Below are 24,254 nucleotides of genomic sequence, written 5' to 3' on the forward strand. Positions count from 1 at the left end.
GTTAAAAATGCTTTAAACATATTTAATAGGGAATTACACACAGGAATTAACAAGCACTTTCTTAAATAGTCCACTATCCAAAAAATAAAATGCAACGTTTTACGTGCTTAAGAATAAAGCATGGTAATTCATTACATGTACCATCTAGTTTGAAACAATATTTAAAGTGACACTCTTATTCAAAAATAAAAACATACACATGTATATCAAACATAATTATTGAGTAATAAACCTTTAACTACCTACTAAAAATGCATTTATGAAAATTATTAATTTCATGTAACAAGATTTAAGCCATGTATTTCATAGCTGAAAACGCACAATATTAATTGATTGGTGAATGCTAAACGATTTACAGTGATTTACCATCGTCGCATAGGTTAGAAATGCTGTGTTTTTGCACCTTTCTTTCAAATTAAACTCTGTATGTCAATAAACAGAATTAAACAGATTTAAAGTTGTATCCAAATATATTTAACATTACATTGATTGTTTATTTCGCACAACAATTTGCACAGTTTAAAGCGAGCGACAAACAGGATAGTGGTGAAAAATACAATAATTTTAAGACGCTTTTGTAGCAAAATTGTCAGCAGATTCTACAATTAACCAACAAAACTAACAATTTATAATGCTTTACAAACTCAGTATAACTACTTCAGGTATCCGACCTACATATGAGCTAGTTTTCTGAGCCCACTTCATCTTAACGTTAAATGTTGATGTATGTTTATCCCATTCAAATGTGGTGTCAATTGAAAGGTATTTGCTTCCTGATTACTAGTACGTAAAATAAAATGACCGAAAGTCAACAGGCATAAAGCTATTGCAGTTTGTACATTTCTCATTTTATTTCAAATTAAATAGACGAAAAATGGGTTATTCGAATGCGGCAAGTACTTTTGATCACATTTTCTTTGAATCTAAATGTTGGTTGAAATAACTAGACATAAGACTTCTAAATGAAATCTGCTGGCATAGGCTTAGAATGTCTTGTCTGGCCAATGTATCATTTGATAATTATTTTGTTTCTATAAATTAAAAAAGTCATAGGAAATCCATTGTAAAACGTATTTAAATATCGGTTAAAGCCTACTTTTGTTAAAAAATGCAATGCAAATATTTTCTTCATTGGCATTTCTTAGCCCCAATTTCCAAAAACAAACTCTGTCTGTAACAGCGGTAAACGATGTGCAAAGAATGAAATATCAAAGACTTGCGTAATACTGCAATTTTTTTCCGACAAAGCACAAATATTTGCTAGTCTGAACGGTTAGCATTTGTATGTTGGTATCCCGCTCCATATCGATGAAAATGGCTCCAAATGGTCTCTGAAATGATTACATAGTGATGAATGCCACTAAATGGTCCATAATGACCGAGTGGCACTGCGTATATTCTTAATCAGAAGCAATATTTATACGAAAAGCTACAGAAACAAACACAATAGCAAAAAGTTAAACATAAATCCGGTTTAATGGCACTGGGTAAACGCCAAAGATATAGACAATAAAATCACAAACAAGAAACATGGAAGAACAGCACAAAACTCCACAAGCAGCATAGTGAATACATACTATATAAACAAGATGGCCATAATGGCCCTAAATCGCTCACCTGAGTAAAATAGTTAAACTTTGTTTTCATTATAGCTTGATATTTGTTCTCAAATAATATTGAAAAACATACTGATCAAACATGTTGCGCGGATAATCACTGACAGGACTTGTCACAGTTGCCTGCACACTGACATAACTTGTCACAGTTTCCTGCACACTGACAGACTTTGATTCTCATACCTGCACACTGACAGGATTTTGTTTAGTTGCCTGCACACTGACAGGACTTGATAATTGACTGCACACTGACTGTACTTGGTACAGATACCTGCACACTGACAGGACTTTTTTCAGTTGCCTGCACACTGACTGGACTTAGTTCAATTGCCTGCACACACACACGAATTTGCAAATTGCTTGCACACTGAAATAATTTTTAGTATAGATACACAAACAGCAAACAGTGCACCATCCAATAAAATCAATAAACTGCCTTAAGCTCTAAAAATCAAATATCAGTACACATTCAGCACCGTCCACTAATATTCTTGCTTCTTCCTTCTAGGTAAACATCACCTTCCATCACATGTTCAAAATCAAAATTTTCTTAAAAGACATTAGGCCTTATTCACTATCCACACAGAAGATAAGATTGTAGCTTAGAATAATCTACATGAAGTACAATGGAAAAGTCTGATTTTTAAATTTATCATTAAGTAAAAATAAAATTTCTTCTAAAAAATAAAGTGTATTATAATTATTTGAATCTATGAACCTAAAAAAAGAACAATAATTACCTTTAAGTGACTATGTTAAAGATTTAAAATATATTCCCTTTTTACTAAAAATAGAAAATAGCGGAATCTCCAACAAAAAGGGAGACCATATAGCAAGACTTGCTGCCCTTGCTTCAAGAGTAAACTTTACATTACCATCAGATTTTAACATTTTGGCCGTTTTATTGTTGTTGTTGTTGTTGTTGTTGTTGTTGTTGTTGATCAACCATGACCTTTGGTGTATTTTTGTAGAGGGTCACCCAATAAAGCTTTCTGTAAAGTTAAATTGAATTTAGAGTGTTAGTTTAGAGGAGATTTTTTTTTAAGTCAAATAAGAAGTTGGCCATATTGTTGTTTTGTTGTTGTTGTTGCTGTTGTTGTTTTTGTTCATAAATCGTGACCCCTTATTGTATTTTTGTAAAGGGTCACCCAAAGAATCTTCCTGCAAAGTGTGAATAAATTTGGAGCAGTAGTTTCAGAGGAGATGTTTTTTAAAGCAAAACAGGAAGTCATCCATTTTGATGTTGTTGCTGTTGTTTTTGTTGTTGATCAATCGTGACTCATTGTTGTATTTTTGTAGATGGTCACCCAAGGAAGTTTCCTGTAAAGTGTCATAGAATTTGGACTGGTAGTTTCAGAGGACATGTTTTATAAAGCAAAACAGGAAGTCGGCCATTTTGTTGTTGTTCTTGTTGATCAATCGTGATCGACATTGTCCCTTGTTGAATTTTTGTAAATGGTCACCAAAGGAAGCTTCCTATGAAGTTTCATTGAATTTGGCCAGGTAGTTTCAGAGAAGATGTTTTTTAAGCAATTGTTGACGGACGGACTGACTGATTGACGGACGGACGGACCCAGGACAAAGACCGATCACTATAGCTCACCTTGAAGCACTTAGTGCTCTGGTTAGCTAAAAACTAGCGATGTTTATCAAGGATTGTTAGATACCGCATTAAACGGTCAGTAAAATGAAAATACAAGTCTGGAAACAAATCCTACTAATCTAGTTTGATAACCACTAGCATTATCAAGTACGCCTTGGTCAAGCAACCAAGACCGTACGTGTTGACCCTACGGCATTCTCTTTTGTGTTTATGACTCGAAACAAATGGTCTTGGAAGACGAGTGTTCAATTGCTGGAATTTTTCTGCAAGTAGACGTTAAACAAATACATATTTAAACGTGTTTAATACATTACGGATTAGTGTTTAGTGTTTCCTTACTGTTCCACTTCGAAATGAAATACAGCAATAAAGCACATTGGAATGAAAAAAAACAACATTTTCTTCACTTAAAACATTGGTTCAACACACACTATCTTACACATTGCTGGGATAATGGTGAGAGGGGATGAATAACTTAACACGTTTGTTATACAATGTTTACCAGATATTGTTGAAACTTCGATTGCTGTTAGACTGTTTCAATTATTTAAAAACAACAACAGCGATCCATTATCCATGTGCAATGAATCATATGATTCATTGCCTTACAAAACTCGTGGAAAACACCTAAAGTGTTCATTTTGATATAATGTTCATGGGTCTTAATGCATTTGAAATAAAATTTATTGTTTCTTGTGTTGTTTCCAATTAATACTTTTGTTTGACACCCTAGCTTGCACAGGGGCCATCATCGCGCAAACACATAGTTCTAGCTCCTGGTTTATTTTGCTGATTTTTTTTTTATTTCTTTATGCCCCATTGTCTTAAAGTTGATACAAGCCAGGATTTGGCTCATTGTTTTTCATATATTTAGAAATGTTGAGACAAGTGTAGGATTGATTACTAATAAACTGGTTTAAATATCATGTGAAGTCCTATTTTACAGGCCGTTCCAAGGCGGCGAGCCCAGCATTTATAAATGTGCTTATTTAATTAAACCGGATCTTTGTTAAATGTTGGCAAATAGGCGTATCGCTGCAGTTTCCATTGTATCATTAACTTCCAGAAAATTCTTCCTTTTTCAGGCTGAACAAGCATTATAAAAGCGTGTATTGAAATGACGTTCTGGCTTAGAATTAAGAGTTTAATCAGACTTTAAACAAGACAAATTGTTGTCTCCTTTGTTGAAATGAACTACACGACCTTCTGTGAAAATATCACTAAATACTAATATATCCCTCAATCCCCCTTAAAAACCTACTTTATCGAAGGAAGTTGTTTCTTAAACAATGTTTCTTTTTCAGCTAGGCAGCATCTGTTTCTTTAGCCAATGATATTTTTTCCTGACTGCCCTGCCTCTGACTTTTCAGTGTGTCAAACTAGTAGCGGTCAATACATGAAGGCTCGATTTTACTACCAAGATATTGTTTTAAAATGATTTCCGATATTAGCGGCGCTAGACACCAGATGATCCCAAAATCGGCAAATGCATTATTTCCACATGACAAGCCAAGAACTGTCAAAACGAGCAAGTATGAGACCGATAATACATTTTTTTACATAATCAAAATAATAGTTTGTCCCTGTTTCAGCTGAGTTTACCCGTTTTGAAATAGCCCACAATGATTTTTACAGTCAGTTTATGGTGTGTATATTTAGCATGTGAAAGTCACGAGATTAGTACCGATACAGTACATATGCTATATCGGCGCTATTTTTTTAATTTACTGGGATTTACGTGGTAAATAGACCCAGTTAATTTCGAATTGGAAAAAAAATACGCCCCCCCAAAAAACTGCGAAAGATGCATGTGTCGAAAGCGATGTGATTCATCAGCTAGTAGGTTTAAATGAATCCATGGTACACATCGATATCAATTTTGACATTTTCTTTTTTCTTACAGTTGTATCATTTGTGTCTAGTCCCTTTTAAATATTACTAGATGCAAAATTTTCTTAACGTAATATGAAAATAACGCATCGACGTGTTCCATTTGAAAACCAACAAATAATGGCCACCTTCTATGGATTAAAAAATAGCATTAAAGTACTACTATTCCGCATTCGTAATCGATATTAAGGATTTCTAAACTACCAAGAGGAAGAAACAGTCATCAAGGGTGGATTAATGTTTTTCTTTCATGGAATACTGACTATGTGCCAATGGTCATTATTATCTTCTATCGTACTTATTTATACTGTATCTTACAACAGGAGATACGTGTCGAATAATGTGCGGAAATGTTGCCAACCATGTTCATTTTAACAAGAACAGCATGGAAATGAGAAACATAGTCAGAAGAATTCTTAACATCTCTGTGCAAATAAAAAGTGAACCATTAAAACCAAACCAAATAATAAGATTTCCAACATGACATCAACGAATGTTATCATCTTCCACGTGACAACAGTCAGACAGATAGACAGATCATTATTTCCGACTTGTACTTACACATACTATGAAATACACCAACGTGTATGTGTAGAGTGGCAAACGGCACGTACATACAAATAGGCAAAACGCATACACACACACATGCACACACATGCACGTATGCACTCAACTCACCCATGGTTTTATAAATAAATTCGTTTACGAATTGGATCGTAAAGTAGGAAATTGCATTTATAATATTTGCATGTAAAGTTCATTTCATGAACAATAGTATGCTTAAGGGAATTCATGTCAGATTTCAGGAACATTGGCTTGTCTCTGTTCGTGACAAAATTAAGCAGGCAAATGGATTAAGGCTGGGAGCAAATATATATTCCAACGGATGAATAGGGTCTCATTTTTAACTAGCCTGCATATTTGGCCTTGCACATCAAAGAAGTTGAAACAAACGAAGATATAATATAAGTGGACATTAAATACGACATGTGTTTTTACCAAATTTGTAAAATATTAGTAGACATATTTAAAAAAAATCGTATTAAATGGCATTGGTGTCAGTATGTGGCATGCATTGTGAGCGTGTTTTGGTTATTTGTTATTTTGGCATTTGATTCTTGTGACACTCAACAATATCGTAGTCGATTAAGGCTTATGTGCGTGTCACGGACATTTATATTGCATGATCAAACAAGGGTCTGTTTACAGTTCGTGTAACAACTAAAGTATTTCCTGGCGTATTGATGGGAACATGGTGACATCTTGAGGATGAATAAATACGGAATGCATGGGTATGCGGATATCTCTTGCACTGTCTATATATGATTTATTATATCTCGCTGTAGCCCTGTATTGAGGTAAAACTGTTCATTTCGGTAAGCTTTTCCCCCTTTTTATCAAATATGAATTATTATGAAATCAAAACATTGTCCTAATGCACCATATGCTTGTGCAATCCATAATATAATTGATTTGCTGCCCTTATTTATGAGCTATGTAAAGCCAATGGAGCGTATACAAATGCCATTCTGTATGTTGCTTCTTCCTATATACAGTCATAGCCATAAACAAAGAAAGAGCTGGTGTCTGCAAGAAACGACATATTGAATGACCGGCTGATATGAAACTGTCTTAACATATATGGAGGATAATTGTTTGTTTCAGTGTAAGATATTTCACTGAGTGAGTGACAAAAGCTCTATTTCACGAGTTGCGTAGCCAGGATTGTTATATTTGATTCCGATGTTCACGAGGTGAAAAAAGGTTTTGATCTAACACTGCGTTTTAATCACACATGCCAACTACGAAATGGATCATCTCCCACGTTGTAGCCACGAATTCTGTATCTCCCACGTGACTTCCACGAAATGGATCATCTCACGCATGCCTACCCTAAAATGGATCACCATCAACGTGACAAACATTAAAAGGATCATTTTCCACATGAATATTACGAAATACATTGTCCCCCCTTCCAACCACAATATATATCACCTCCCACATAACGACCAAGAAATATATAATTTCCTCCACGACAACCATGAGATGGATCATCTCCCACTTGACTGACTCGAAATTAATCATATACCACGTGACAGACACGAAGTGAATCATATCCCACATGTCACCCACGAAATGGATCATCTCACAGATGCCAGCACGAAATGGATCATCTACCACATGCGAATCACGAAATGGATCATCTCACAGATGCCAGCACGAAATGGATCATCTACCACATGCGAATCACGAAATGGATCATCTCACATATGCCAATCACGAAATGGATCATCTCACAGATGACAACCACGAAATGGATCATCTAACATATGCCAACACGAAATGGATCATCTCACAGATGCCAACTCGAAATAGATCATCTCTCACATGCCAACCACGAAATGAATCATCTCACAGATGACAACCACGAAATGGATCATCTAACATATGCCAACACGAAATGAATCATCTCACAGATGCCAACTCGAAATAGATCATCTCCCAAATGCCAACCACGAAATGGATCATCTCACAGATGACAACCACGAAATACACATTCCAACCACGAAATGGATCATCTCACACATGCCAACCACGAAATACACATGCCAACCACGAAATGGACAATCTAACACGGAATAGATCATGACCCCATGCCAGCCACAAAATATATCCAAATTCGACATGACAACCTCGAAATGGGTCATTGTTCACATGAATATCACAACATGGATTATCCCCACCCCCTTCCAACCACAATATATATCATCTCCCACATAACGACCAAGAAATAGATAATTTCCCCCACGACAACCACGAGATGGAGCATCTCTCACGCGACAACCATCAAATGGATCATTAAGTAGGACGCCACATGTACCATATTGACAATCAATGGTTCATTACATGAACAATGCTATGCTTAGGGGTGTTACTGTCAGATTTCAACGACAAGGTCATTAAACAGAATTAAACAGATTTAAGATTGCATCCAAATATTTCCAAGTGAATGAATAGGGTCGCATTATAAATGATCTCTAATACATTACAGTTATTGTTTATTTCACATAAACAATTGCACAGTTTAAAGCGAGCGACAAACAGGATAGTGGTGAAAAGTACAATAATTTTAAGACGCTTTTTGTAGCAAAATTGTCAGCAGATTCTACAATTAACCAACATAACTAGCAATTTGTAATGCTTTAGAAACTCAGTATAACTACTTCAGGTATCCGACCCACATATAAGCTAGTTTTCTGAGCCCCATTCATCTTAACGTTAAATGTTGATGTATGTTTATCCCATTCAAATGTGGTGTCAATTGAAAGGTATTTGCTTCCTGATTACTAGTACGTAAAATAAAATGACCGAAAGTCAACAGGCATAAAGCTATTGCAGTTTGTATTTATCACCATTTATTTTAAATCAAATAGACGAGAAAAGTGCTTTATTCAAATGCGGCAAGTACTGTTGATAACATCTTCTTTGAATCTAAACATTGGTGGAAATAACTAGACATAAGACTTCTAAATATAAGGTCTTAATTATTTGTTCACCTATGCACGAACCTCTGGAAGGTTTGTAGGACACAAAATGTCAACAATTTAAAACGTTTAAAAGCAAGTTCTTTTTAGAATCGACTGGCCGATAACTGACAAAACTACTCTCTAATTCCATGTGACAGGTGTGATCACCTTAATTTAAACCGGTAGACACGACCATTTAGGCAATGATTGGCAATGATGGTTTATTATTGCGCTATTCCATGTACTCGTCGTGTTCAACTTTAATACTCAAATGAAATTTGCTGTCATAGTGGCTTAAAATGTCTTTTCTGGCTAAAGTTCCATTAGATAATTGTTTTGTTCCTATAAATGAAAAAAAAAATCATAAAACTTTCCGTTACATATTACTTATCATTATTGATGAAATACAAAAAAAAACAAAAAACGATGTCTAGGAAATACATTGTAAAACGTTTTACAAAATCGGGTTTATCATATTTTTGTCAAAACATGCAATGCAAATATGTATTGCAATGACATTACTTAGCCCCCATTTCCCGAAAGCAAACTCTGTCAGCAACAGCGGTAAACGATTTCCAAAGAATGGAATATCAAAGAATTACATAATACGGCAATATTTTTTCGATAAGGCACAAATATTTGCTAGTCTGAACGGTTAGCATTTGTATGTTGGTATCCCGCTCCATATCGATGGAAATGGCTCCAAATGGTGATGATTACATAGTGGTGAATTCCACTAATTGGTCCATAATGATCGAGTGACTTTGCGAGTTTTCTTATTCAGACGCAATTGTAGAAAAAAATCCTAATCTAGTTTGATAACCACTAGCATTATCAAGTACGCTTTGGTCAAGCAACCAAGACCGTACGTGTTGACCCTTCGGCATACTTTTTTGTGTCTCTGATTCGAAAGTGGTCTTGGAAGACAAGTGTTCAATTGCTGGAATTCGATCTGCAAGTAGACGGATTAGTGTTAAGTGTTTCCTTACTGTTCCACTTTGAAGTGAAATACAGAAAATGCAACGTCTTATGTCTTAAAGAATAAGTTTTAGTGTATAAACTTAATATATAAATAACGAATAATGTACCTTTCCTCGATATAGACACTAGCTTTACTAACATTACGGGTAGAAATGCAATACACAGCATTGGAATGAAAAAAAAACAACAACATTTTTCTTCACTTAAAACATTGGTTCAACAGTGTCCATGTGCAGTCAATCATATGATTCATTGTCCTACAAAACTCTTGGGAAACACCTAAAGTGCTCATTTTGATTTAACGTTTATGGGTCCTAATGTATTTGAAATAAACTTTATGTTTTCTTGTGTTGTTTCCAATAATTATTTTGTTTGACACCCTAGTGTGCAGAAGGATACCTCATCGCGTAAACACATAGTTTTAGCTCCTGATTTATTTTGTTGAAGCTTTGTTGAATTGTTTTTTATTTCTTTATTCCCCATTGTCTTTAAGTTGATACAAGCTCAGATTTGGCTCATTGTTTTTTTTCATTTATTTAGAAATGTTGAGACAAGAGTAGGTTTGATAACTTACGAACTGGTTTAAACATCATGTAAAGTCCTGTTTGACTGACCGTTCCAAGGCGGTGACCCCAGCATTTTTAGATTTCTGAATTAACTTCCAGATAATTCTTTCTAATTCAGACTTAGCAAGCATTAGCAAACCGTGTTTTGAAATGACGTTCAGACTGTTGTTACACGTTTATCAGACCCTAAAAACAAGACAACTTGCTGTCTCCTTTGTTGAAATGAACTGCACGACCTTCTTTGAAAATATTACTTTACACTAATATTTCCTTCAATCCTCCTTAAAAAACCTACTTTATTCAAGGCCGCTGGAACAATACACACTCTTAGATAAGAACTGTCGTCAAATGTCATGTATGCTTACAGCACTATGTTTTGTGGCCAAAACAAGCTTTACGAGTCATTTAGCTGAGCAACATTTGTTTATTTAGCCAAAGATATTTTTTCTGATCTCCCTGCTTCGGGACTTTTCAGCGTGACAAACTGGTAGCGGTCAGTTTAATATGTAGACTCGATTTTACTCCCAGAACTGTTTTAAAATGATTTCCGATATTAGCGGCGCTAGACACCAGATGATCCCAAAATCGGCAAATACATTATTTCCACATGACAAGCCAAGAACTGTCAATACGAGCAAGTATGAGGCCGATAATGCATCTTTTTACATAATCAAAATAATAGTTTGTCTCTGTTTCAGCTGAGTTTACCCGTTTTGAAATAGCCCACAATGGTTTTTACAGTCAGTTTATGGTGTGTATATTTAGCATATGAAAGTCACGAGATTAGTACAGATACAGTACATATGCTATATCGGCGCTATATTTTAATTTACTGGGATTTACGTGATAAACAGACCCAGTTAATTTCGAATTGGAAAAAAATACGCAAAAAACTGCGAAAGATGCATGTGTCGAAAGCGATGTGATTCATCAGCTAGTAGGTTTAAATGAATCCATTGTACACATCGATATCAATTTTGACATTTCCTTTTTTTCTTACAGTTGTATCATTTGTGTCTAGTCCCTTTTAAATATTACTAGATGCAAACTATTCTTAACGTAATATGTGCATAAAATGTAAAGTAAACTTTTAGAGCAGTTTTCCAAAAGTCTATATTTTTGAACAATTAATAATGAGTTACTTTATTTGCTGGACAGTGCGGTTTATGCGCGAATTAAAGACATTTTATGTGTTCATCCATGAATTTCAAGTATTTTGTCAAAGTTTTAGTCACTGTTGATACATTTTAGACTACGAAAATGATAAATTTAATACCAAAAAAAATTTTTGTTGATTAAAATATATTTTAGAAGAAACTTTAAAGTTATTTTGATGGCAAGTCAAGTACAAAATGATTTCTTATTTTGCCAAATACATTTCGTTATGTAACTATGATTGTTTCTTATCATCTTAACAATTGGTCTTGGTTAAGACTTATGTTCAATACTGGAATTTGATATGTTGCAAGTGGCGTTAAACCAAAATGTACAAAAAATATTTTTAGAGATATATGCAAAGGAATGTCTAAGCATTATCTTACTTATCCACTTTAAGGTGAAATGCAGAAAATGTAATGTGTAATGTGGTAAAGAAAAAGGTGTAGTATGTACTTAATATCTAAGTAAAGAATAATTTCCCTTACCCTATTGATTGCTCTAGAGAATCCAGAACGTAACCATTCATCCATATGTTACTATAGCAGTTATTAAAACTGCAAACCCACGTGGGCTAAGATTGCATGCTTCCAAGTAATGGTCTAACACGTATAACGTAGTTACATTGAATGTAACGCATCATGGTTACCTTCTATGGAATAAAAAAATAGCATTAAAGTACTTCTATTCCGCATTCGTAATCGATATTAAGAACTACCAAGAGAAAGAAACAGTCATCAAGGGTGGATTAATGTCTCTTGTCATGGAATAATGACTATGTGCCAATGGTCATTATTATTTTCTATCGTAATGATTTATACTCCATCTTACAACAGGAGATACGTGTCGAAAAATGTGCGGAAATATTGCCAACCATATTCATTTCAACAAGAACAGCACAATGGAAATGAGAAATATAGTCAGCAGAATTCGTAACATCTTTGTGCGAAATAAAAAAGTGAACCATCAAAACTGAAACAAATGATAACATTTCCAACATGACAACCACGAATGTAATCATCTTCCACGTGACAACAGTCAGGCAGATAGACAGATAGACATACAATTAATTCCGTCTTGTAATAATACATACTATGAAATTCATCAACGTGTTATTGTAAAGTACAATTTACTTTGTAAAAGTAACGGCTCGTACATACAAAAAAGCAAAACACACACACATGCTCGTTTGCACGCACCTAACCCATAGTTTTATTAAACAATTCGTTTACGAATTGGATCGTTAAGTAGGATATTGCATTTATTTTATTAGCATTTAAGGTTCATTCCATGAACAATAATATGCTTAAGGGAATTCATGTCAGATTTCAGCCGCATTTGGCTTGTCTCTGCTCGTGACAAAATTAAGCATACTAAATGGATTTAGGCTGGGAGCAAATATATATTCAACGAATGAATAGGGTCTCATTTCTAACTAGTCTGCATATTTGGCCTAATAAATCAAAGATGGTGAAACAAATGGAGATATAATAAAATTATAATTGGTCATTAAATACGAAATTTGTTTAACCAAATTTGTAAAATATTTCAAGATTTCAAGATTTATTTAGATCATGGGTTATTACAACCATGTGATCAGAACAATAACGCTTTAACAAACAATTAATTAAACATATATATATATATAAACAAAGTGGACATATATTACATACAGTTTCCTATAATAGGAAATACTAAGACAAATAAGTTGTATTGTTTTTAAAGGAGAATGACTATTTGACATTAGATAAAAGGGATTTACAAAATATAGCCAGTTTAATAAGTTCTTTTTTGTTTTTACTGTTCATTAATTGATCTAACTTAATACAATTAGAGTTACGACAAAAGTACAATTTAATATTTTTCTTTCTATCGTCTGAAAAATGTTGACATTCAAACAAGTAATGAAATTCATCACCTAAACTATTACTACTACACAAATGACATGTTCTACAAAATCTCTCAACATTTTGACCACGCCCTACTTCAATAGGAAATTTGTGATTCATAATTCTAATTTTAAGCAAATACAATGAAAGATTCTTGGGTAGTATATCAATATAGCTTTCAAACCCAAAATCTTTTTTGTATACTTTATACATTTGACATTTTGGTGAATTTGAAACAATACTATACCAATTATGAATAAATTGGTCAGATAATCTGCTTTTAACCATAATTTTAAAAACAATAACACTATTAACCTGTTGCAAATCAAAGTACATACTTAATCCTAAATCATTTAAAGAATTCTTAACAAAGGAAAGCCATGGGAACTTTAAGCCAGAGGTAACATCATTGTGCAAAGAATATGCAGTATTATACAATAAATGACTAATTTTGCTGCTGCTCACATCAGCAGAATTTACTATTTTACTCCATAAGGTCAAAAGCCTAGTTTTAGCTTGTATAGAAATTGGTTTTAAACCAAGTTCACCATAAATCATACAATTAGGGGTACACTGTTTTAAATTTAAAATGAGTTTACAATATTTTAACTGAAATTGGTCTAATATCTTAAGATCCTCCATAGCCCATACCTCTGAACCATATAATACTATTGGTAAATGTGTGTAATAAATTTTGGTTTAAATGACATTCTCTTTATATCGTTATAGATATCACAAATAAAGTTTTTTGCCCATAAAAGGTTACAAAATTAGTAATTTTATGTTCGATTTCAGTTAGAAAAGACAAAGAAGTAGACAAGCTGCAATAGTTGTTGATTTGGTTTTTGGTTATTATTTTTAGACATGTTTAATCAGTAAGGAACAAACGTTTAAGTGGCATTACAAAGTACGTGGTCGCCAGGCATCAGCAAATTAACATTATGGCACAGTTGTAATGTACATACATATCTTAAAATACAAGTACAGTGTAGGTTTGCATCAGTTACATATACAGAACAATGTGTCAATAGACCTGGAAAAAGAAAACAATTTTCAGTTAAAACATAAGTTATTCGTTTTGCCAACGCCATATTTTTCTGCTAGTTGTCTCTGGCTAGTTGCTAGTTGTCCATGTACTTAGAGATTACGCACACTTGTACAAAATGCAATTGCTGACAAAGGGACCAACAAATACATACAATACGATCACAAAATACATTTACTGACAAGACCTGGAGGTACCGTTAACGGACATAGATGGTTTATGTATGTATGACACTATAACAAGGTAAATATAACACAACACATGGTGACATAAGTTTGTGGTTCACATACGTCATTCTGTTGAATATACCAACATGACACTGTGCAAAAAAATACAAACACACATTTTATTTAAATTGATGTCAATATGTGGCATGCATTGTGAGCGTGTTTTGATTATTCGTCATTTTGGTATTTGGTCCTTGTGGCACTCAACAATATCGTAGTCGATTGAGGCTTATGTGCGTGGCACGGACATTTCTACTGCGTGATCCAACAAGGGTCTGTTTACAGTTCGTGTGAGAACTAAAGAATTTCTGGCATATAGTTGGGAACATGGCAACATCTGGAGGATAAATAAATACGGATTACATGGGTATGCGAATGTCTTTTGCACTTTATATGAGGTTTTTATAAATGATTTATTATATCTCACTGTAGCCCTGTATTGAGGTAAGCCTGTTCATTTCTGTAAGCTTTTTTTCCCCTTTTCATCAAATATTGATGATTATAAAATCTAAACATTAGTCTAATGCTCCATTTGCTTGTGCAATCTATTATATAATTGATTTGCTGCAACACGCTTGAGAAAACATTGACGGTGATCATTATTGTTTATGAGCTATGTAAAGCCAAAGGAGCGTATACGAATGCCATTCTGTGTGTTGCTACTTCCTATATACAGTCATAGCCATAAACAAAGAAAGAACTGGTGTCTGCAAGAAATGACATATTTAATGACCGGCTGATATGAAACTGTCTTAACATATATGGGGGATAATTGTTTGTTTCAGTGAAAGATATTTCACTGAGTGAGTGACAAAAGCTCTATTTCACGAGCGGCGTAGCCAGGATTGTAATATTCAATTCCGATGTTCACGAGGTGAAAAAAGGTTTTGATCTTACACTGCAACAAAGAATTGTTTTATGAATTATATATGTTGAAAACGATATAAATTAACTTAAAATTATAGTTTTTCAGAAAAGCACCCCAGATTGTTTACAAACGTAGGTAATTTCGGAAAGGACGTCGTTTAAATTGTGTCGCAGCCCTGTGTAAGCGCTGACGTTGATGTGGTTTTGAGAGCAGGCTAAAATTTCAAAACAGTGAAAAATATCAACATGTGATTTTACTGTTTGAAACAGTGAAATATCAATTTTATTTTACGGCAAAATTTCCTAAAATTACCTGAAGCAACAAAAAAAGATATAAACTCCGCATGAGGCTTCCTCGATGGTGGATGATGCACAGACATAGGCATATTCCCTTACCCCTCAAATAAACTTCAAGGGCAAACGCATTGACCTTAATGTGAAATTCACTTCCACTGTCAGTATAATAACGCATCCCCTAATGCTGTAAAGACAAGTCAAAGCATCAGAAAAATACTGTCATCAATGTCGCGTATGCTAACATCACGCATGTTTTTGTCAACGAGAATCCATTCCAGAATCAATAAACAAGGCGGGATCTGTTTCCACAGCCGAGGATATTTTCCCTGACCTTCTTGCCTTGGGACTTTCCAATCTGTTCTACTGGTGGCGTTGAAGTCAACATAGCTAGATTATACTGAATATCGAGAAATGTCATTGCCAATAAGCTAGCTGAGATTTAAACAGCTTTTATGGGATATTGTCTAGTTATCAAGAGTACATGTGCATGTAACAGGATTGTGGACAAAATATTGGGAAATTCAGTTTTACTTTGCAAGTTTGTCAGAAGGTCGTACTAGTTTCTTGGATATACATTTCTATTACAGTGACCACTTAAAGCAAATAAAGGTAAGCCACCGTTGCTTTGTACAACGATTGATGAAATATTTACATTGCACGTCTTCAAAATTGTGTTGCATCAGTAGCAAAGGTCATTTAAGGTCTAGAAATGCCAGAACCTTTAGAGATTGTTTTTAAAAACAGCACACTAACCAAAACGTAAAAGCAACATGAGCATTTAACTCATCACTAGTTTTGCAAATGCAAACTCAAAGCGTTAAATTAATACAAGGGTTCGCAACAGTATTTCTGCGACGGTACTTCTCTTTCATGCGTTTTGTTGAAATTTACATAGATGGAAGCTTTTTAAAAAAGTATTTTCATGAGTTAAAATTGACTGTGGTCCACAGTGTGGCTCTTAAATACATTTGCCTATATTTTGTATTAGACAAACTCACCAGTCAGTTTTGATATTGTACCAGTTTCATGTCATCTGATTTCGACTCGTACAATCGGCCTGTTTTTTAGTTAAGAAACATTATTGTTTCTTTCAATTCATCACATCTTCAAATCTAAATATTCTTGGAAATAGACAGCTTTAAAAAAGTTTTTACTTTAGAATAAGATACTTCACAATTTGCCGCCTGAGCACGACGAATTTGTGGTTGTCAATAGTCCGACGTCTAGTGAATACCGTCAGATGGCGGGCTTAATGCGTCGTCCACTCAGAACACGACTACTTAATTCTTTTAAATATAATTAAGTGCATCCTTACACTTTTGTAAATAACATTTTGTAAAACATACTGTATTTCATGTTTTATGTGTTATCGTTCCTAAGCGATCGTCTGTATTTGAGTCTGTTAACATTATTGAGGCAATAATATTCATACTACATGTCAATGTCAATATCGAATGTAAATATCTGTTAAAAGGCCTCTAGCGTTCAGAACAATGCTTTCCGATATAAAACCAAGCTTATCCGATAAAAGTTCGTTCGCAGAATATTTTTAAAGACACTTGTAGTATCGCAATTTATCTTTTCCGACAAATGCAAGTGTTTGCCCGTCTATTTTTACATGTCGTTTTTCCTCTTTCTTGCCGATGCCAATGATTCCAAATTTGTTAACAACGTAACGGTCAATTGGCCTGCAAGCTTATAGATACAAATAGAGGAGATACATGCAGGCAGCCGTAATGCAATAATCATTACAGGGACAAGCCAAGTTTCCCAAACCCTACAATACCCAATAGTTTTGAGTGGCACAAAGAACATACATTATGACTCTATAAAAAGATACACACCTTATCTAACTATAACATATCGGTAAACTCCGAACGCATACAATACTTTTATCAAAGGCAAGTGCCATGCCATCAGTATGCATGTCGGAGAAAAATTACATATTTTGCTTGAATTTGATGTTGATTGGGTGTTTTTTCCGGTTTATCAATAAGCTTTTGATCCGTGGTCCAATCGAAGTTGATATTTTGCTGCTGGTTTTGTCATAGTTGTTTCTAATACTTACGTGAAAATACAGAAACAAGCTCAGTAGCAAAATGTTTAAACATAAACCCGGTTTAATGACACTGGGTAAACGCCAAAGACATAGAAGACAAAAACAAAAAAATCACGAACAAGATACAAGGAAGAACAGCACAAAACTCCACAAACAGCACAGTGCATAAATACTATATATATATTAAAAAATGGGAAATTGATACTACAGGGACAAGCCCATGACCCATGATTTGTAAAGGAACTATAAGCATCACCACACATACACGAAACAAGAGACAGTCTACGTCGCAAGAAAAACACGCACACAAATACCAAAATATTGCGGCTACCGCTTTGGCACGGTCAGTGTAAACTAATAAAAATTCACTTCGGGTTTTAACTGGTCTACGAGTGCTAAATTTCTTCCTTATCCAACATTACCATCTAATCTTTATTAGACAACATATGGTAAAATAAGCATGCAATTATGATGGTTATCTTCTCACTTGGTGCTTGCAAAAGTGATAGAACTGGAGAACTTGAAATGAACGAGTGGGCTTTTGAATTCTTTTTTGCGGTTTATGATTTTTTTAATCTCTTTATATTATACTAGTACAAACCACCAATCGAAAACGACAAAGAGAAACCAGCAACATTCTATTTCGAATCAGTTTCGCAAAAGTAATTTAAAAAAGTAATGCTAACATTAAATACATAGAGTGAAGAATGATGGCCAAGTCCAAAAAAATAAAACAATATCTTCTCAGATCCTCGTATTTGTATTACCATGAAAATAAGTTCACGAAAAAGTATTGACTACACTATATATCAAAAGCAATATTTCATTTATAAGATTTAAGAACTTTTCATAGTGCTGGTGAAACTTTCATTTTACCCCTTGTTCCAATGCTCACAGGGGTTGCACTTTTGCATCAAATAAAAATGAAACATACTCAAAAATATTCAAGTACTTTCTCTAAAGTTCTGTTAAGATTTTGATGATTCTATACCATGTAATGAGTATAACATTCCAGAAACATTCTAAACACATTCTAATTAATACATTCTAAAACATATCGTTTGATAAGTCATAGTTTTCTTAATTCTAGATTTTTAAACAATTTAGTACAATATTTAAAATACATATACATGTTACAATACGTATACTGTTGATTGTTGTAACTTTATGCAATAATGAAAATATTTCGTGTTTGTTTTGTCCGACTCTTCACTTGTAATAACACATCATTGCCAAGCCTAATCATGTATTTCATCTATGATTATATTGCTACCAAGCTCTTGAGAAATAATCAAGGCTTATCATTATTATTTGCAGGGATATCTAGAGTCTAATTATTAGATTGAATGGACATACTGTATGAAGCCATTTCTATTAACATGCCCTTTGTATGATGAAGAATCTGTGGTCGGCATTAATGACATACATTGCCCGGCCTTCTTTTTCTATCTTAAAATATAAATTCATAAACGCCGCAAACTGGTGGTGTCCTCGAAAGTAGCTGTTGCCAAAATTTATGAATATTGATGCGAAAAGCTACAGAAACAAGCTCAGTAGCAAACAGTTTAAACATAAACCCGGTTTAATGGCACTGGGTAAACGCCAACGACATAGAACATAAAATCGCAAACAAGAAATATAGAAGAACGGCACAAAACTCCACAAGCAGCACAGTGCATACATATTATATATACAAAACTAGGTATGTTTATCAAGGATTGTTAGGTACCGCCTTGGAACGGTCAGTAAAATGTAAATTTACTGGGGGTATCAACCAGTTTAAGTGCACAAACCTCACTCTTTGAATTATTTTGAAGAGAAGGTACGAGTATTACAATGACATTCGGATATATAATTGCTTGGAACAGCGGTTTATGTGGTATTGACGGTACTCACAAAATATTATATGAAGATTTGCATGTTTGATGAAAGTGAGTAAAAATATTCAGTAATTCAGTTTAACTTTGCAGATGTGTTAGGATATTGCAGTAGTATATTGGAAGTACGCTTAGATACAGCAACAGCTTGAATCTTAAATTAACCTCAAACTTTATGTACTTTATTAAATACATTAAAAATGTTTTGCCATTACGCAAAGCATAAACCCACACAAAGGAATTTGTTTGAATGATGTTCAACAACATAAACACCTAACATGAAAAGAGCGCATCACAAGGAAATTCATAGTTTAACTGGCTAGGTAACGATACTGTCTGAAAACTTCAAGTTTCTCACACTACTTATACCCCTGCACTATGTTACATATTTTTAAAACGATGCAATTGTCGTTGTTTCAGGAATCTCCACAATACACACAGGCCGTCAAACATATACATTCAAGAAGGTCAACGTCATTACTACTTTAGGTAGACTGCTTGACGTGTATCTGCGGTCGATACCTACAAGTTTTAGCCGGGAGCAAGATGCTCCGAAGAAGGCTTTCAGAGTATACATGACATCATACCATAATAGCGTTATAACAGGATTCTTTTGAAGGCAGGACACAAAACCTGACTCGTCGAGTGTTAGTGTACAATGATGTTTTTGCCTAGTACTTGCCAACCGAACACGTAATAAACATAGAATGCGACGCAAGTTCATTAATTTCTTGAATTTTGTATGTTCTTTGGCACATTAGTAAGGTATTATGATACTCAAACACACAATTAAATGGTTGGGTAGTTTGAATGAATAGCACACGTCGTTGAATTATCCGGCGTTTGCAAGTTTTTCTTGGTGAAGTTCAGACCAAATTTACACTAAATATATGTGCTCTAACCGTTAATCAAATTTTGTTATATAGGTGTTGGCCTGTTGAGAAACTGAAAGTTTCTAGTTCGAGCTTTTCCATGCGTTTTTTGGAAACTCATTAAAATTTATTTTCCAGATTTGACATACAGAATGCAGCTGTCATTTGTGATGCATTATGGAACTAATTCTAATTAATGTAATCTGTTTTCAACGCGTAAAATATTCGGGCTGTTTTAATGTAACCATTTAGAAACTGTCAGGAAACGTAATTAATTTCATTCCCTTGAGGCAAGGACAATTTCTCTAATCTTTTTAGATTGTCTAGGAAATAAATAGCAAAATGAATAATGTTTAGCTACGAATGTTTGCCTTAATATAGAGAGGTTAAGATCATGTTTTATTTTAAAAGTGATGAGTTTTAGGTTTGATCATGGGGAATTAACTACCCTTGATTTAAAATGTAGTTCTTAAATACGATCTTACACCGAAACCAACAAGTGTTCCGTTTCTTTTATGATCTTTTTCAGAGATGTATTGGTATTTAATTTGTTTTTCTAAATACCCCTTTTTATAAAAAAAAAATCAGCGTTTGCTACACCGCTACCCATTTGATGCACCTTGCTCAAAGTTTCCATGGCTGATGACGTGGCTGTCAATTATTTTTCTTTTTCCGGCTCGTGAAGAAATAGGTATTAAAGAGTGTTTTTATAGTTTATTATTTACTCGTGTGTTTGTGCATCATTTTATGAACATTTATCAATATTTTTTATTAATGCATTAATGCTCCGAATGATAATATGAAATGCACGAAAGTATATTTAATTTAAACAGGGCATGAATATTAGGCCACAACAATCTGTTCGTCTGATTTGCCGCATCTAAAAAATAAAAAAAACGGCTGAGCCGAATTAATTTTGTTTCCTTCCGAACTTTCCCCTAGTTCTTTGTTTACCTAGAATTTAAACCTGCATACATGTAGCCGACTTTGCATTTTATTGAAGGTATTTCCATTATATACATTATTCGCGAACAAACGTTCAGAGAATATCGGTCCTCGTCCCGGACAAAATCGCGTCCAGGTAACCGCAAAATAGCTGTTATTTGTTTACCATTACGGGAATATTTTGCAGGACGCACCGTTGTTATTTTTTTCGGTATTAATTTTCAGTGTACTTTCAGTGCTCGTAATAAAAAATACACGTTTTACGTGGCAATTAGTTTCATAGTCAATGGATTTTAGTATTCAGGAAACAACAGCAGTTTCACAGCGTCAAAGGAAATAGTAATTTATGTGTGATTTAAGTATCTCAAAGTTTTGTACTCGAAATTTAATGCTTAATAAGGACTTAATCAGATTTTGAGTGCACAACTTATCTTCTAGTATACAAACACACGTGTAACAACCATTCCAGACATGTTTTAGTGAGTTATTTTTCTTAATTCTTTGATGCACTTCTCAGTATTTATATACTCATAAGTGTTATCAGCAAATGAAAAATTATTGTAAGTATTTACACGTATAATATACAATCACATTAGTAAAGGCAGAACATTAAACCTTGTAAAAAAAGTAAAATGGCAATGTTTTAACTTTCCCAATTAATAGTCTTATTCTTTACTAACATGAAAGGGCGCAGGTAATAGATTTTTTTTTTAAAGTCACTAATCTATAAGTATTAAAGTTAAAGTTTGTTTATCGTTCATACGGGCATCGAAGTAATGGCGGCCGTCATGTTATTCTTTGTCAAGGCGAGGTTTTTAAACGGAACCATCGCTATTTCACCAACTGCACTTAATATAATGAATGGTGCCATACTTGCAGATCTGCTTGATACTGATCCAATTCTATTGTTTCACGATTCAATCCATAGTGTCATATTTTTTTAAATGTTATCTGTGTAATTAACATTTCCCATCTTCTGCCATGTCAAAGTCACATCAATTTTATCATGGATTTCATGTGGTTCAAATTTAGATCTGACTCTATATTTTGAAAAACTCGATTGATTAATTGCTCTTTCAAGTTCTTAAAATTGTGATAGTATGGCACTGAAATTTAGCAGTGGAGCACTGGGTCTTAGTACCATTTCTTTATAATTGAGACAGATTTTCATGTAAAACCTTTTCATTTATAACTTAGAACCTTTTTGTCAATAACAAAAGCATTTCTTTACAAAATTGTATGATAAATTTTGAAAGAAATATACAATTTGTTTCGCTCGCTTACTCCAACTTTTATCTTGCAAAATTCTTAGAACAAATGATCAACTTGTTTTAGCCTTAGCGTTTAAAGTTGACATTTCATCATTTCATCGTCGTTATTCAATATTTGTTTAAACAATATGTATTTCCATATAGCATTGACAACTTGCAGTTATCACTTATAAGAGACAAGTGTAAAACCGCAATTATCGACAAAACACATATATGTGCATGTCTGCAATTTTCTTTTGCAAATTGCATGTTTTATTCCGGTTCATCATGATGCGAAGATTCTCATTTGACTCATTACAAAGGCTAACTGGCTTGTAAACTACATTAAGTGATAATGAAGAAGGGCATAACCCATGCAGAAGCAATGTTGCATGTGACAGACTTATAAACAGAGAGATAAACAAGACCCATAACATACACGCGCACCCACACCATATTCCTTTTCTCTAGTATAGGAGTTTCACAACACAATGCATATAGACAAATGAATGCTTTGTTTATATATATATATATATATATATATATATATATATATATATATATATTCATATGGACAGTAGTGAACCAGAATGCTATTGGTCAGTGGCTTGATCTTTTCGAAAAATCAACCAATCGACAATTACCATATGAATTGTCACTCGGCAACCTGTCTATTGAAAAAAACCCACATATTTTGGTGAACTTGATGTAGATTGTAATTGCCAAGTATTTCATGTTTGTTTTGTGCTTCGTTATTTGGATGTTGATCCTAGTGCAATTTAACAAGGTCAGAGTTTTGGGTATTTTACTTGTCGCTGTAGTTTGTTTCGAAAGTAAAATACACAACACATTGTAAAATAAATTTCTATTCACATAGAAAATAATGATCTTCTTACATATTGATTGCAAGTGGTAACAGCTGGGAGATGAGCATTTGATATTAGATTGGCTGTGTTAATAAGTATATCTTAAAAAGTATTTGGTTAACAAAAGTACTTGCAGGAACTTTGCAATGAGGTAAAACTATTTCATATTGGTCCTTATTTCTATATTTTATTTCCACACCCAACAATTGATCTATTGTTCTTTTACCTTTATGCTATCTATAACATGACGTATTGTACTGCAAAACTCTTGATTAAACATTCGATGTCGTCATTACTAGATGAATACCTAGAATTTAATAATTATATAAGAATGTTACATTGCCTGTTGCTTCCTGTTATGTACAGCAATAGGTTAAGAACAAAAAAGAGAATGATGGCTTCTCTCAAAATATTAAAAAATAACCCTGCACACGATTCCCTCGAAGGTAAATATTGCAAATGTATATGCACCTTCCCTTATCAATCTAATGTTTATTGAGGTCAACTGCAGTAACGTGCATGTCTAATCAGACTGATAAAACAACACCAGGGTTGAAATTAGAAATTACATCGAATGCCACTCTAACAAAACCATCCCTCATAAAAGTGTTGTCCTCAAAAAATGCGAATGCTTACTTCACGATGTCCTGAGAATGATGTCTCTTGTCCTTGAGAATGATGTTTCCTCAGCTGATGACGTTTTTTCGTACCGCCGGGCATCG

General features: G+C 33.9%; 1 protein-coding gene across 3 annotated transcripts in view; it reads left to right on the forward strand.

Annotated features, from left to right (window-relative positions):
• The first annotated feature begins 16,048 nt into the window (after positions 1-16,048).
• LOC128225161 (BAI1-associated protein 3-like) overlaps positions 16,049-24,254 on the forward strand; it is a 113,766-nt gene continuing 105,560 nt past the window's right edge. For all 3 annotated transcript variants that reach the window (XM_052935205.1, XM_052935207.1, XM_052935206.1), the window contains exon 1: positions 16,049-16,272. The gene's annotated coding sequence lies outside the window, so the exon portion shown is untranslated. The remainder of the gene's footprint in view (positions 16,273-24,254) is intronic.

This window comes from Mya arenaria, chromosome 2, assembly GCF_026914265.1.
Source record: "Mya arenaria isolate MELC-2E11 chromosome 2, ASM2691426v1".
NCBI lineage: Eukaryota > Metazoa > Mollusca > Bivalvia > Myida > Myidae > Mya > Mya arenaria.